The sequence below is a fragment of the Thunnus albacares genome, chromosome 10 (genome assembly GCF_914725855.1).
Source record: "Thunnus albacares chromosome 10, fThuAlb1.1, whole genome shotgun sequence".
Lineage (NCBI taxonomy): Eukaryota > Metazoa > Chordata > Actinopteri > Scombriformes > Scombridae > Thunnus > Thunnus albacares.
This window is the reverse complement of record NC_058115.1, coordinates 26,738,580-26,755,674: the sequence shown is the minus strand read 5'-3', so window position 1 is coordinate 26,755,674 and position 17,095 is coordinate 26,738,580. Positions and strand designations below refer to the sequence as shown.

Here is a 17,095-nt window from a genome sequence, read left to right as displayed (position 1 = left end):
CACTTTCATGCCAGGAACGATTTTGTCAGATCAATTTTAGAAACAAACTCTTCCTACATTCCTACAACTCTCTGCCATAACTCACTAACAATGTATATACCCCAAGACCTTTATTGCAATCCTTTAGTGCACATTAGGGCTGCACACAACTATTAAGGGATGTCTCTTTCAGTTTCTCTTTCAGCTGATTAATGGATAGCTTTTTCCATAAGCTCTGCCAGGGGAGTGCTTGTATTGTACAGTAAAAGATCCACTGTACACCAGTCACTATGTGAAACTTTTATGAGTGGCCCTATGACTTTTTGAAACAGTGGGAATAAGAGATGTTGAAGCGCCATATGAGTCACACACTCGCCAAAACTGTACATTAATTCCTCATCTGGGATTTCCAACTGTGCTGCACCATGATATGTTGTAATGGTGCTGTCTTCTCTTCAGTTTCTGTTTTGGCAGAAAACCATTTCAGGCTTTTCCTGTGAGAATACTTGGCAGGGGAAATATGCTACAGTACACTTCTTTACCTACTACCTATTAGCAGTATGTATCCACTGTAGTTTATATAATATCCTTAACACATCTTCTTCTGACACCATTAAACTTGAATCATTCCATTTGTTAGGATCCTTTTAGGATATGCATCCAGCATTTATGATGATTCCGTAAATTTGCATCCAGGTTATTTGTATTACATTTTCATCCTGTTGACTTTGCAAAATCACCTTTGTTCAATAATTTATGACCCATGCTCCAGCACATACAGTAAAGTACCTTTGCCGGCCTCTAACATTCATTATGCACAGACCAGTAAAGGGTCCTGTGGACTGAAGGTAAACATGAATACTGAATGTCTCAGTAATCCTTAGGTTGCATGCTGTTTCTCAAACTTGTACTGGGGTCAGCAGATTGGCATGTTGCTTGTAAATGTGTATTGATCAAATGTAAGTTAATCAGGCTTATTGACTTGGACATATGTGTCCTCCAATGTAATTAATCTAATGAGGCATTTCCTTTTCCACAGTATAACTGGGATAACTTGCTGACATAGGGGACTTGAGTCCATACATCAAATATTAAGTACTGTAAGGACCCTGCCACTTCTGAACTGGCAGTAGCAGCTATCTTTGATGAAATGTAAACATGCTATGCAGCATGAAGAGTGAAGGTTGTGATCTTAGCAACATGCAAATTAGGGAATGTTAACAAAAACAAAATGCATTAAAGGTTTCCTGTTCAGACTTTATGTCAAGGAGTAATGTTTTCTAAAGAGTTATTCAATCCCTGCTTTAATGTTTCGCACAAACAACCAGTGAGTGCTCTGCACAGCCACTTTCTTGTACTGTTGAGCACTGAGCAGCTTCATTAGTGACGTTTGGGGCAATAACAGCAGCTCATTAAAATTTGTCTTTGGCAAATGAATCAAGTAGCCTGCAGTCTTCTGTCTCTCTCCATTCTCGAACTTTGTCAAAACAGATTCACTTGGATCACAGACACATCACATTATAACTAACTCCCTATGTCTCCAACAGAGTTGCTAAGTGAATTCTTTTTCAGGTGCTCCTGGTTCCACAAGTAAACGTCCTGTTCATTTTGTGCACAGAAAATGGTAGGTGACAGTTGGAGAAAATCAAAGGCATCAATGGACATGAAACTTCAAGGAGCAACCACATCAGAAAATATCCAGATTTTTGTTAAAAAGTTAAAGGTGCAAGCCTGTGTACATAAAAATGAGAGGGGAGATGTTGACTATGACTCCCAAGGTGCATTTCAGTAAGAAACATTCATCACCAAGCTAACAGTGGACAAAAGCTACAGATTGAAAATAAATGAAACAATTTACAGCTAAAATCAACTTACTTTGGTTTCTGGGTCGATTTTGAATGAATCTGTTAACCAAGGTGCAATGTTTTGTCGTCAACTGCAATGACATTTGAATTTGCTACAGCTCTAAAACCCTCTGGCTTTTTGTCCATAGTAACAGTGGCTGAGACTTATTGATATTGTAGTATTTAGAGCCATGTACTACGCCAAACTCACAGAAAAAATATGATTTTTCAAAAACAAAGTCTAAATAATTAGAAGTGGTGGCCATAACATAGAGTTATAGCACACTTAGTCTCCCTTGTTTCTATGTTGAGATGCAATAAGGATATCTATGATAGGATGGCTATTTTTATTATACCATCCCTTATGAATTGAGCAAAAAATGTAAAAGTGTGTTTATTGCACACTGAAGCAATATTTCATGAGGATGGCAGAGTGTTCATTCACTTATCAAACTCATATTTTCCACTTATTCTGAAGTATTCAAACCATTCGCACAATAATCAAAAGCCAGCTTCTCCATCCTTAAGGCTACTTCAACCCCCGCTGCCTTTTACCCCTCAGAGTTCAAAAAACATGCAGAGCTCATCAAGAATGGGCCAGCATAAGTGAGGGCAAGGCCAGCTTTCATCCACTGCCAGTATTCATGTGCTTCCAAAATCTTTACAGCTCCGTCGACTCAAGCAATTAAATGTTCATCACAGACACCCGAGACAAACCGTTAACGGCAGTCCGATCACTTCCATCAGTCTGTGGCACTGTTCCTAATCTTTTTAACAGATGACAGTGGACAGTGATGTGGCCACAGAGAGATCAGACCTCACTAATCTAATTTCAGTTTTGTCTAACTGGGAGCTAATAGAAAATGATTTTGTACAATTCAGTGAAGGCGAATGAAACGAGGTTACATGTAGATGTAAATCTGTAGGTCTGATAGTGAAGTAGGGCATATTAGATCAACCCCCATTCAAAGTCATTTACTTGTTATTTTAATGATCAATTTATCACTTAAATGAACCAGAACAAGACTACTTTATATATTCCACTATGTTTCAGAGATATTCATTTAATTGACGACTTTAGTTGCTGGTTAGTTTTGCATGTGAAAATCCATGAATGAATTATGAGATGATTGGCCCCTGGGCATAGACACATATAGTACAAGGGTAAGAGTATGATTAAATAAGATTTTGAATGCAGAAATTTTGCTTGTAATGGAGTATTTTTTTTAATATTGCAGTATTGCTATTTTTACTTTTGTAAAGGATCTGAATATAGCTTTCACTACTGATTACCTATGGCTTATAATTTTCAGCAAAGATTAATTTTCACCAAAAAATTCAATTCCCAGATTAACATAAAACTGATTTTCACCCAGATTCTCTGCCCCCATAATGTTTCTTGCTGCAAGAGGTCAGTAGACACCATAGTTTACAGTAAATGACATTCTTTTGTAATGAGCTGAGCTCAGAAAATCTGAAGACTGTTTATGAAAAGAAGAATGGGGAGGAATTGCTGACTGTATTACTGATTTTATTTTCTGATTAAAAAAAAATAGAATATATATAAAATTAAAGTTTTTTCTGAAAATAAAAACTGAAAATTATGAGGCATACACTCATGGTGCTTCTGTCTACAAAGAGCTGCTGGAAAATGTAGAAAATATGTGCCCCGTTCTCAATTGGAAGAATAATATAAATACCCAAATTCCCTGTTTCACCGTGGTTTCCTCATCAACCTTTTCTCTTAAGCATTGCATCCCCTTTTTCATATGAAGTGATCTACTGGAATTCTGCTTGAGACATTTTAACTCTCTCTATGCTTAGCAATGCTCACATTGTTTCACAGAGAGAAAAAAGAAGCATCCAGTCTGATCACGGTATCACAGAAAAGAATAAATAAAATATATTATCTTGCTCCTCATTGCCACCCCCTGATGCTAATAGAGCTGTAGAGTTTCTTTCTGTCTCTGTGTCATGTCTGTCCATTGTCATGTTACTAAGGCTTTCTTTGCTGACACTCTCACTGGTGAGCTTGCTGAGTTTGCCTAGGATTAAAACTCTCTGAGCTCATGCTTAGAGACTGGATATCCCCATGACTGTGCTGCAGCTTATGCCAGAGCGAACAGTTTGACAACATGTTACTTTATTACCAAATATGGTAATTCACTTCCAGAAGCAATGCACTACCCGTTTTTCCACGCAGTGAATGTTCAGAGGATTTTGCCAGCTATGGAACGTGACAGCAAAAGAATGAAGAGCAAGAGGTTTTTAATGGGCGAGGCATCTATGTGTGTTTCTACAAAGAGGAATTTAGAAATGTTTAATTAAGGAAGAAAAGCCAGCCACATACAGACGCTCTCAGAAACAGTGAGGATTGTGGAAAAAGCCATTAAGCTTCTGTCACATCTGACTGCTTTTCAATGAAACCAGGGAGTATTCGCCCTCAGAAACTCCCCTCAGAACACAGAAAAAAATGAAGTGACTGTGTAAATATTTTTTTCTAGTGTTGACAAGGTAAATCTTTTTTTTTTCTAATGTTGACGAGGTCACCCTAATTAGGCACCATGAGCAAAATGTTGAAACAAATCTTATTATTACTCACTGCCGGGCCTGTAAGCTGTGGTTTAGACCCAGTTTTCCCTTCCTATCTTTTTATTCAAAATGCAGTTTACACTTATTAATCTGGGGAATGTTCAAGTAAGATAAACACACTGTCAGTAATCCTAACATTGTAGTTAGCAGACAACAAAATATGTGTGTGCTTGTATTTGTGTGTTCGTCTGTGTTTGGTTGTGTGTGTGTGTGTGTGTGTGTGTGTGTGTGTGTGTGTGTGTGTGTGTGTGTGTGCGTCTGTGTGTTGGTCTCAAATTCCCCACAATTTTTTTTGTAATTCTTTCATCTGTGATGAGGGCAATGTAAAATATGTGATGTAGAGCAAGTACAGTGCAGACAATCATTGTGCAAGTTATGATTCAGTTTTTGTCGGCTGCATTTCAAATGTCATGAAAAAATATGTTATTTGAAAAAAGAACAAGAACAAGTATATCAGGAAAACAGATTTATAAAAGTGTGGCTTGGATGAAGGCCATGCATCAGCACTTTCTGCATTGGAGTATTTGCAAAGAAAATTACTTCTTTATCGAAAAGGCTTAGAGAGCAACAAGGTCGGAATGTAAAATACCATGGTCTTAAAACTGAGAGCCTTGGATTCTGTTTCCTAACACATTTGATAGCTTTCGAAACTTGTCCTCACAAGAAAAACGACAGTATAGGTCTAAAATTCAGGCTGGAAAAATGACCTATGGTGTCATTTTTGCCATCTAGTGGCCATAGTAATTATGACCCGAGGAGTTGACGCAGTTCAGATGAAGTCAATTTAAGATGATTTGATAAGACAACACCACAACATGCCACAAAATTATTCCATTTTTCATCCTTCATGGAGAATTATATGAAAGTTTGGGTGGCTATAGACTCAGAAGACAGAAGTGAAATTGTAATTTTCAAAATCCAATGAAAGCTGATGCCTATTTTTATTATTTCTTTATTAATGAGCCTGGTCAGGACATTCATATAAAATGCAGGTTTTTTTCAGCATATTTAGTCAACATATTATTTGTGATCATTTGATATTAACTGATTTAATGCTGATAATGCTAAATTTAAAATATTTAGTAAAATAAGTTTTATGAAGTTGAGAATAGTGAATATAATTATCAAGATGAAAAAAATGTACTGTAAGCCTCCCTGGAATTTCAGAATTAAAATAAATTTGTATATGATGTATGTACATAGTGCATTAGAATATACAGTATGCATAGTGGCATTAAACAGAAAACATGATGGTTCATTTGCAGATATGTCGGGTTTATGATTGTTCAGTCTAGACTTAGGATCAGGTTAATGGCTGGATTCTAGAAAAGATTCTCATTTTCTGTTTTCTGTAGTCCATGTATCCTATTATCTCGGATGTATGGGCACTCATCACACTCTTTGGTCATCAGAAGGTCCTAATCACCTCATTATCATCAGGATGTTAAATCTGTCGCAGCAGTGACTCTGGCACTGCGTATCACCTTCCAAGGAGAAGGTGCACCCTGTGAAATATATTTAGCCGTCCCAATTAGCTGACCTCATTTTCACCACTGTGGCACCAAAGGCATCTCCACCACTTAGCCAATGTTTACATTACTGCTACATCACTGATCAAAGATTAAACTTGCATAAATTAACCGCTCATAAAACATCCAACTTCAGCTGACGTCTAATATGTTTTGCATTAGTTTGAAATTTCATGAGAAGTTGAAGCAGTTGAAGTTGTTCAGTCCTTGAACAAAACATTACTAAGTTCACTTTTTTTAAAAAAGTTTGTGTTTGCATTAAATGTGACGTGCATTACTGGCAACAGATGACAGGCATTTATTCTCTTAAAGTCAAAACTGTGTTAAACCGAATAAAAGCTGAACTTATTATCATCCCAAATGAGACAACAAAACCTAGTGTACACTACTAAGTTTGACCATGATAAAATTATTACATGGCTATTCTTTTTTGGGTAAGTGTGACCGGTGTCAATTTAGGCATTAACATATAAGCAGAGGAATATCAGAAAATAGATTGAGATTTTGGAGAAAAAAAAAAAAAAAGAAAAACTTCTCTCTGGTGGCCTGGCCTTGGCACAGCCTGAAGAAATAACATGAGGTCGCCGCCCTGTGGGCCCACCACAGGACCGGGGTCAGATGTGTTGCCAAACGGGCAGCAGGCAGGGGCGGGGACTTGGACGTCCTGATCCCAGATCCCATCGCAAACTGGTTTTAGAGACCAGGGTGAACCATCACCTCCCTGGTGGGGAAGGAGCTGGAACTAGTGCAGGAGGTGGAGTGGTACTGACTAGTCCCTGGCTGAGTGCAGTGGTGTTGGAGTTCTCTCCATGGAACGAGAGGGTCACCTTGCGACTATGTGTTGCTAGGAGGAAGACTCTGACTGTTTTTTGTGCGTATGCGTCGAACAGCAGTTTGGAGTATATGGCTTTCTTGGTGTCTCTGGGAGGGAGTCCATACTTCTCCTGGGGGTCTTCAATGCTCACATGGGCAATGATGGATCTGATCTGCAGCTGCATGTCTTGGACACTCAGGTAAAGAGAGGAGCAGAGCTGTCAGTAGATTACCACCTGGTGGTGAGTTGGATCAGGTGGTGAGGTAGGCTGCCAGGCAGACCTGAAAGACCCAAACAAGTAGTGAGGGTAGACTGGGAACATCCGGTGGAAGCCCCAGTCCGTGAGCTCTTCAACTCCCACCTCTGGAGGAATTTCTCCTGTATCCTGGGGGAGGCTGAGGACATGGAATCTGAGTGGGCCATGTTCAGGACCTCAGTTGTGGAGGCAGCTGCTCAGAGTTGTGGCTGGAAGGTCATCAGTGCCAGTCAGGGTGGCAACCCAAGAATTCGCTGGTGGACACCAGAGGAGAAGGAGGCCCTCAAGCTGAAGAAGGAGGCCTTTTGGGTCTGGCTGTCCCAGGGGTCTCCTGAAGCAGCAGATGGCTACTGAAGGGCCAAAAGGACGGCAACTCACATGGTTGCTGGGCGTGGGAGGAGTTTGGGGAGGCCATGAAGAAAGACTTTCAGTTAGCTTCAAAGAAGTTCTGGCAAACCATCAGGCAAAATGGGTAAGAAAGGCTAGGACATATAATGTCTATAACTATAACATAAGATATAATGTTTATAACTGCCACACCTATATATTTTTCATAAACCATCAGGCAACTCAGGAAGGGGAAGCAGGGCTTAGCCAAGGCTGTTTTCAGCAGCCTGGGATGAGTCAGCACCTTCAAATCTGAGGCCATGCTCTGCCAGGAAAAAGTGGACTGCTCCCTCTGGGTTGGGAGTGAATTGCTGCCCCAAGTGGAGCATCAGTTCAAGCATCTCGGGGTCTTGTTCAAAAGTGAGGGTAAAATGAAGTGTGAGGTTGACAGGCGGATCGGTGCAGCCATCAGCAGTAATGCAGGTGGTGTACCAGACCATTGTGGTGAAGAAAGAGCTGAGCCTGAATGCAAAGCTCTCAATTTACCAGTCGGTCTATGTCCCAACCCTCACCTATGGTCACGAGAGAGAGATCTCTCTCTATATACATATATAAGGAATCTCTGTCTGTCTGTATGTTTGTCCTTTGCATATCTCAGGAACCGTTCATCTGATCTACTTCGTACCTGGCAGGTGGATTGCTGAGGAATCATGTTAGTGCAATGTCGATGTGTGCAGTTGTTTGAATTAGCGGTTCTCAAGAAATATATAAAAATACCTCATAAACAATATTGCTTCTACAATGCTGATTTGCTTCTTCCTCTGCTCGTGGAGTCAATGAGCGGAAATGCAGACAGCGCCACTCTGGCATTGCAACCAACATTGTGGTCGGAGGTGGGATTACATCCGTATTGTTAATGACTTGAAAAAATTTAAGAGACTTAAGCTCTACTATTGAACTGTGAAGTGTGAACAAAGTACGTTCAAGACTTAGCGCTGGATGTCTCAGGCACATTCAGAAATATATAAAAATACCTTATAAACAACGTTTATTCTGCTTCTTCTGCATGTGAATTCAACAAGTGTAAATACAGGCAGGGCTAATCTATAATTGCAACCCACATTGTGGTCAGAGATGAAATTACTTCTGTAGTGATAAGAACTACCATAGAGAATGAATTGAAAAAGTTTAGAGAGTTAAGCTCTATTCCTGTTCCTCACACGTGGGAACTTTGTATGTATGTTCAAGATATAATGCAGGATGTCTCAGGCACATTTTAAAGGGGCACCAAAGTTCAGCCGATCAACTTCAGCTCAACTCAAAATTGTAGTCTCCAGATATTCTGCATTTGAAGCGTTTAGGGAGCATCTGTAAATTGTAGCATCTACCGATAGTCTGCATGAGAGGCGTTTTGGGGACAGGCACTGTTCTCTCTAGGTATTGAGAAATTGGCCCATTCAAAACAGGCACATTTTGAACGGGCACTGCACTAGTTAAATAAAATTAAAGCATTTTCATTGAAGCCTTCACAGAAGGTTTTTATGTATTTGTAGTGATCAGAGGGATCATTCATTAAATCAGCAGTGGATAACATATTTGATATTTAATAGAAGACTAACACCGGCTGAGTGCATCAGTAGAATGGTGAATCAGTCTTAAACACACATACACACACATACCACGTCACTGTCGTGATGATCATCAGCAGTCTGGTCACAGCTAACAGAACTGACTGTTAGATATCTCACCCTCTCTAACACTCCTGTTCTCACCACAGTGAAAGGCTTCAGGACTTTGGGGCTTTAATATAAAACTGATCTGTCACCAGCTGGCAAGGCAGCTTTAAGCCACCACCCCTTCCGTCAAAGCAACCTGAACACATCTGTCACTGATATAGTTTCTGAATGGGTAGACTTTGACCTTGTGTGTTGTAAAAACTGGACAAACTAGGTGGTTTGTTTGTGGCTTCCAAAATAACCCAAAATGACGAAAAGTAATAACTCATATGAGGGAATTCTAACTGCCACCGTTATGTTTAAGAATGGCTACGTTTACTAGGGGTGTACCCGAATACAAAGTCTACAAGTCACCGACTGACCTGCGCCCCGAGGCAGCCCTGTCTGCTGAAAATGATGTTCATATACAATTAATGTGCATTAGTGGATATGTTTTTAAGAAAACATTTATATTGAATGTATCTAGAAATGTTGACTGTCAACTTATTTAATTTGTTTTCCAATATTCACTCCTGGAATTTGAAGCCTGACGATGTTTTTATGGATGTGTTTAGTCAACTCAAAGTACTTGGTTCAGATAAGGGAAAAATCTCATTTCATGTTGAATTTGAATAAACTAAAACCATAATCTTCCCTTAACCTTAACCAAACATTTTAGTGGCCTAAACTGAACAACGTGGAAAGCATGACGCAAACTCAAAGTCATGCTACATCACTCCCCTTGACGTCTGCACTGTGTAAGGATGTCACATCTCCTGAATTGGAAAAAAAGTGTTGCCAGTAATATAAACAACATTATTTCCTCCAAAATTAATTTTGCAAGGTAAATTAGTGACATATTAATGTAGTTTGTAGGGGACAGGGTTAGGAGACTGAATTAGCATGTAAGAGCCACAAAACAAATAAGTGCTTAATAAATTCATGAAAACAGAAAGCTGTGGATAATGTACATTATATTGTACTGATTTTACATAAATCTACAGAATTGTCAGACTTTCCTAATAAAAATAATATTTTTATCACCTATTTCATCCTTAGCAGCAGGTTGCTCACAAGTAAACATCATGTTTTGGCTCTCCTAGGTAATCTCAACACTTTTAAGTCCTTTCACAGTCTTCCTGTCTGTCTTGTACTGCTGCAGGCGAAGCAAATACTCAAGAATGCTTTCCAATAGAGAATCATGCCTGTCTTCCCAGATGCTCTCATAATATCAGATTTTTCCCTCTTTATCATTACGCCTCACAGAAAGAAAATGGTCAGAGATGTTTCTGACTTAAGGCTCTGGACCAGGAACAATTTTGAGACCCTCATCTTTTCTTCCTGTCTCAATCAATGTGTGGTTTAGCCCACAATGGAATTCCCGTTCACATAATTTCCAATGGATTTCTTTAGGTTAAAGGACTGTGAAAGACTTGATATGGTTCATCAGGCTGGAAGCTGCAACACCTAAGGAAAGCAAAATATTTATCAATACCCTGTCAAATGTAAGGAGCATAGGAAGTGTTTTTTAACTTCTAAGAGCTTTGTCTGCAGCCCATAAAGGCACAATGTGGTTTCATCCCCTCTGTCGACTGTTGCCAGGGTTACATATTTCAGCCATGTTCTCTCTACACTGCAGAAAATATTTACCCCGGCATGTAATTTCATGTACTGTTGAGGATTTAAATGTCAGCTTTTTGAACACAACTAAAGAAATCAGCAAAATGAGTTAGTTTGCTTTTTGAAGTGCATTTTCAATTATTATTTATATAATATAAATTATAAGACATTTCACAAAATAACTACAGCATGTGGAAATTTTTGTCAAATTTTCTATACTACCACAAACTTACTCCTGAAAATGTCTTCATTAGGAAATTCTTTCACTGGGAAGATAGGCATACATGCAGTGCAGCACCGCAGGCTGTTGCCTGGGTGACAGATCTCAGTCATGCTCTTGAGTGGCCGATAGGAAGACTTCTGGGAGGTGTCACTGTGGGCCAGCGAGGCGCACTAGCAAGTGTTTTTGTCTGCCTTTGAGCAGCCCTTCCGGCAGCTGGTCTCTAGAAGAACAGTACAGCTCAGTTCTTATCAACTTCTGACCCCCCTCCTCCCTTCCCCCATCCTATTTCTCTCTGTCTCTTTCTCTCTTCCTCCGTCTCTCCTTTTGTTCACTGACCTGTTTCCTGGAGGCTTTCTGATGGCCGTGGATGGAGGATGTAGGTTTCACAAGAACGGAGCCTGATGAATGCTCTCTATACTAAACACCCAATGTGTGATCATTGTGCAGCGCCCCCAATGTCCCAGTCGTCATTTCAGCTCTGCCTTTTGTTGTTTTCTATGCACTTTTGAATGCTTTAGCTCTAGCTGAAGGGAGGGGGTGAGGAGCGACTATGTGCAAGCTGTGGAGCAGAGGAAACTGTCTGAACAGCTCATCTGTGCCAGTTATTGACTAAGAAGGACTGCTGGCCACTATAGCAACAACACCCACCACTAACTAAAAACATGTACTTTTGATGATAACATCAAAACATTAAAGGGAACTGGCTTTTTATTCTACACACCAAAGTCAGTTTATTAGTCACACCAAAGTCAGTTTATTAGTCATGGTGAGCACAGCTGGTAAAAATTGTTGTATGATTTTGTGGCTCTGGAGGGGAAAAAATAACACCAGGTTTATCTTAGCTTGGAGACCATGTAGCCTACTTTACAACAAACCCTTACAAGATGCCATCCATTTGCATGATGGGAAGTGTAGTATCCAGGATTTTGGGACATTGACCTGGGGAGTAAAACCTGTTACAGAAGTTTTTCTAATATATAGTCAAATCAATAAACACTGAAACACTCAGTACAAAAGCAAAATCCACTGAGACCTAACCATTTACAAAGCGACCTTGCCATAAAGAAGTATAAATTAAAATAGAATTAATTTAATTAATTAATTTTTACGAGTCCCTCAAATTTATGGAAGTGCAATACAATTGTTCTTTTAATTAACAGTAGTGTAGTTTGTGCAACAACCAGCTGTCTTGATATCATGAAGTCAGGAAAAATCTTCTGCCTCTAAATTTATTTAAACACAGTGACTAAGGGTGTGTGTGTGTGTGTGTGTGTGTGTGTGTGTGTGTGTGTGTGTGTGTGTGTGTGTAATTTTGGTCTATTAGCTTGCTGTTCTGCTCAGAGATGAGAAGAGAAGAGAACAATTTGTTCCCAACTTGCAAGGTTATTCTCAAAGAATTTTGATATTAGACAAAGGCAAAAACAAAAGCTACGGTGGTAGAAATGAGTTCAAAACCACCAAGTTTTTTTTTTTTCAAGAGTAAGCTGCAGGTTAAAAGTGCGAAACAATGTCCTAAAAAGGCAAAATTCTATTCTGTTACAATCAGTTTTGATTCTGTATATATTTGTAAATGAAATGTCATGCTCTCTCTTCTGAGAAAAAAATCAAAACCCACAAGGAAGAAATGTATATTTCATATTTTATGGTTCCATCACCATTGCCTTCTGGCTGTGCATTGACAAGTCATTAGTAATGTTGAGTGGTTATTCAAGTAGTGGTTATGGTTAAGGTCAGGGTCTCCAGGAAAGTAATGTAAGTCTGTGTAATGTGTGTATGTGTGTGTGTGGGTGTATGTGTGTGTGTGTGTGTGTTTCCCTCAGAGTAAGCTGCTAAACAAAACAATTGTGTTGCAATGCCCTGTTCTGCCACATGAGATCTGTTTTAAACTGAGAATGTAAGAACAGCAAGCTATTCTGGAAGACATGCTTATAAGCACTACATATTCTATAGAAACACTAGTATTGGTCCAATATGAAATGCTCAAACGTTTGATTATGTAACACCTCATCTTATGAAAAGATTAAACACAATTACAACTAATAGCAGCTCTTTGTAAAGGCTAATTTATACCTTATTCACATAAATTATGCAGTGCTTTGATAAATTTTTAAATATATTTGGTACCTTAAAATCACTGCCTAAGTAGTGTGGTTTTAGTCCTGCATCTTAGATCTGAAGAAAGGGAAGCACTGTGCTGTGTTGTGTGTGTGAACAGGCTCACCAATCCATCCCGCTAAGCACAATATAGAATACTTCAGCCATATTGATTCTGCAAAGCCAGCCCATACATCACATATAGCTACTTTGTTCGCATTTCATCTGCCTCCTGTAATAAAACATATTGTATGTTCACTGACCTTTAGAGGAAATACCAAAGCAGACTTTGTATCTGCAGTTATATGTTGTAATGATCACAGAACCTGCCAGACCAAAATTAGTTAAAAGCACAGCTTCATCGAGCATCTGAGGAGGCAACTGCCATAGTAACCAGATGCTCAGTATTTGCTGAAGATGAATAGGAATCAACTCAGGAAGGTGGAGCATATAGGAATACATTCTATCCTGTGCTTGATGGCTCCTGTTTGAATATTTTTTCTTCATATCACAAGGAAATTGTGAAGACCAAGACCCTTTTGATTTCCTTTTACCCTCTTCACTCTCTTAGTAGAAGAGGATGGTGCCATTTGACCTCCCATCAACGAGAGGTGACCCCTACACTCACAGTTACCTTCAACCTCTCAATACTTCATCATCCGCGTTTGACCCCCGACTCATCCCCTTGTCCATGACCTTTATCTTATCCCTCTGCCCATGACCATCATTTTTACCTCCATTGGACAGTTAATTTCAATAAACTCAATACATTCATAAGTGATGTGGTTTAGTGAAAATGGCATTGACTTTGGTGAAGAATGTAGTCTTAGTATATGCAGCATTTTACAAAGCTGAAACTATAGCAGTGATCAAACGGCAAAATAGAAATGATTGGAAATAACAGATGATAAAAACAGTGTTTCTGTAAGAGAAGAGACAGAGCAGCAGATTGGTGGGTCTGACATGTTTCTGTTGTTGTACTGTTGGAATTACTGAATTTTATACTGCATTACCAATATACTGAAACTACGATATACTGAAAGTATGAAGACGGCATGTAAATATGCACAAAGTTTTGAGTTTGCAGTAACAGCACAGTATCAACTATATGACTGACCTGACTCTTCCTCGCCCTTCTGCACACCTGTGTTCCCCAATCTGCCTAGTAAACTGGCCCGTTCCCATTCATTCTTTGCCAGATCGTCTTTTGAGCCACGGCCATAAAGTGTTTCAGCCATTTTTTCCTGCCAGTCTGTTCTGCCTGCTGTTGTAACCCCTTTCCTGCCTTCCTGGACTTATGCCACCTTGTCAGCTCCCTTGATTCATCTGCCTGTTGCCTTCTTGGTTTTTTTGACTACGAATAAAAGCTGAACTTTTTATCTTCTCTGCTTTGTCTGGCAGTTGGGATTTTGGGTCTGTTTTTACCTAGCCATTACACTATTAAATATGGTTACTATATAGTATATACTATACTATATACTATATTATGTTTTACTATACTCTACACTATCTAGGGTAACAGGATATGACACTTTTAAACATTTCTGAATGTCAAAAAAGAGTTGATGAGATGCACACTGACTGTCATTTGTATGAAAAATCCCACTGAGAGGAAGACAGCAACTCCTGAGAGTGGCTTCAGTTTTCATACACAAGTGCTCCCTTGTACTGTTTAAAACAGTTTTGACATTGTGTCTTTGTCAAAGCTTACACACTTTGAATAAGCTAAAGTACAAAATCCCATAGAAAAATATGGAGATTACACAATACTACCACTTCAAAAGGAAGCAAACAAACAGAGCAGTGACCTTCCTCAGGCCACGGTTTTCAACATAAAGTGAGCATTAAAAAGTAAGATTGAGGTTGCAGCTGCAATCATTTCTTGGGCTTTGATGCATTCATCACTATGAGTGATTTTCATGCAAATTTGACTATTTTTGACAAGCACCTTCTGTTACACAGAGGGCTGTTTTATTGTGCAGGCAAAACACAAAACAGAACTTGTTATGTTGACAGAACACTGGACCATGACATACTGGTATTTGCTCATAAATAATCTGTTTGTATGGCTGAAAAGTAAATAACATGTGCTGTAGCCGTGTGTTAAGGTATTAAATGTGATTAGGGTGCTAATGTAGTAGAGTATTGTGAGGATTATGGATTGCTGTACTTTCAATAGCTATTTTCATAACTCTGTTCAGTCAAACTCTCCTTGATTGAGCAATTGCAGCTTAATGTGGTTGGGTTGATGGGTAGAGCCAAGTACCTACAAGGAAGTCTGGATAATGAATCGGCAACATGTTGGTATTGTGATATCTATTGGCAGAAACCTCTTGTCTTGTTATCTTGGTGTTCATGATAAATATCCTCACTTGTCCACGTTGTAATTCTTTCTATTGACATTTCACTGAATTGGAGCATAGATCAAAGTGTAAAAACGACTTTAAAAACTGTATTTCCCCCTGATTCATCTCCCTGATTATCAGAAATTTCTTCTTTATTGAACCGCTGTCAGAATCAATCCTTTTCACTATCAGGTGCACACTCAAGAGTTAGAAATAATTACCTTTCTTTAATCAAACTTCCAAGATTAAAAAAAAGCTGCCTTTACTTCTCTCTCTCCTTTATTGCATCCTCTGCTATCATTCTAACAATTACAATAAACTGCATTTATATGAAAGCTATAAATTCAACCTGGTTACAAGCAGTGACAATATGATAAAACTGTAAATCCCTGAGTCTATCATCTGGATTCTTGTTTACAGAGGCAGAATTGTAATAGAATAAAAGGTCAGCATTAAAAGGTATTTCATTGGATATAGCGCTATAACTCTGATTTCCTTCTGGTGAGCAAATGGTGAAATCAGAAAATGTCAGATAATTTATGCAGCGGCCTCCTTTTCCCAGTGTTTCTCCTGCTGTTTTATCACAGCAGGGGGGATGTGGAGCTGCTAAGAGATGTGAGGGGTTTTTTTTCAGTGTCATTTTGAAATGTTTGCTCTGGACTTGACTGCTGCATAACACAGTTGGTCTCAACACCGAATTGAAAAGCTCTAAACTCAGATATGAGCAACCTACTCCTATCCACCGCAGGACCAACAGTCTCCTCTTAAACTTAAGTCTCGCTGTGTTAAAATAGGAGCCGACAGCTGGGAACAGTTTGGAGTTGCCTCTTCCTTGCTGCATCATTACACTCTCTGCCTGTCTGCTGCCTGAGCGTGTATATGGCTGAGTATATGTGTTGTGTGTGTATATATATGTGTCTGTTTCTTTGTCCTCTCTTTCAGACACAGTGTCACACACACACACACAGTGCTCTCACCTGCAGGTGCTGACCTAGCTTTTGTGGATGCAGCCGCTGGCCGAAATCCTATCTCTCTCTCCATCTCATCATGTTTCTCTGTTATTTGTTTTCTTATCTCTTTCTAATTGTTCATTTAATTGTTTTGCCCTGGCACCTATTACATACTCAGCTGTCTTTGTTGTCGATAGCTCTTTGAATTGGTTTTTAGTGTTGGGAATTTGAGCTTGTAAGCATGATGCCACTGGGTACCTCCACTAAACAATTTAAGTAGATCTGCTATAGCTTTTCAACATACACTTTTTGTAGTGTTTTGTTTTAAATTGTTACACAAAACACTACATCATATTGTTTTGTAAGCGATTTGTGATCAGCAAGATTAGGGTCCTTCTCTATAAAATTACCTGATTGTCGATTAGCAGTAGATATCCACAAAGTTCAAAGTCTACTTTTTTTAGATATCCGCCTACAATGGAAATGAATGGAATTTTATTTGTGGTGCGCACAGCTCTGATAACTTGAATTCAACTCTCTCTTTCTCTCTTTGCAGATTCAGTGACCATGTTACTTTGAATAATCCACAGAACATGCCATTAACGCTTTTCACTGTGACTGTTTCTTCTATAGAAAGTAGGCAAATGAAATCAAAACTATCAGCATAGTTAAGAAACCACTAGACGTAACTGAGAAAGTAAGAGAAATACCAAGCCTCTGATTTGATTGACAGCTGAGCCAGCAAGAGACAACTTAAACACATTTTGGCAATAATTGTAGTTTACGAGCCATGAACAGACACAGTTT

General features: G+C 39.1%; 1 protein-coding gene across 4 annotated transcripts in view; it reads right to left on the bottom strand.

Moving 5' to 3' along the window:
* The window catches only part of gria2b (glutamate receptor, ionotropic, AMPA 2b), a 56,441-nt gene that overhangs the window by 27,761 nt on the left and 11,585 nt on the right, over positions 1-17,095 (bottom strand). The gene's annotated exons all lie outside the window — the stretch shown is intronic.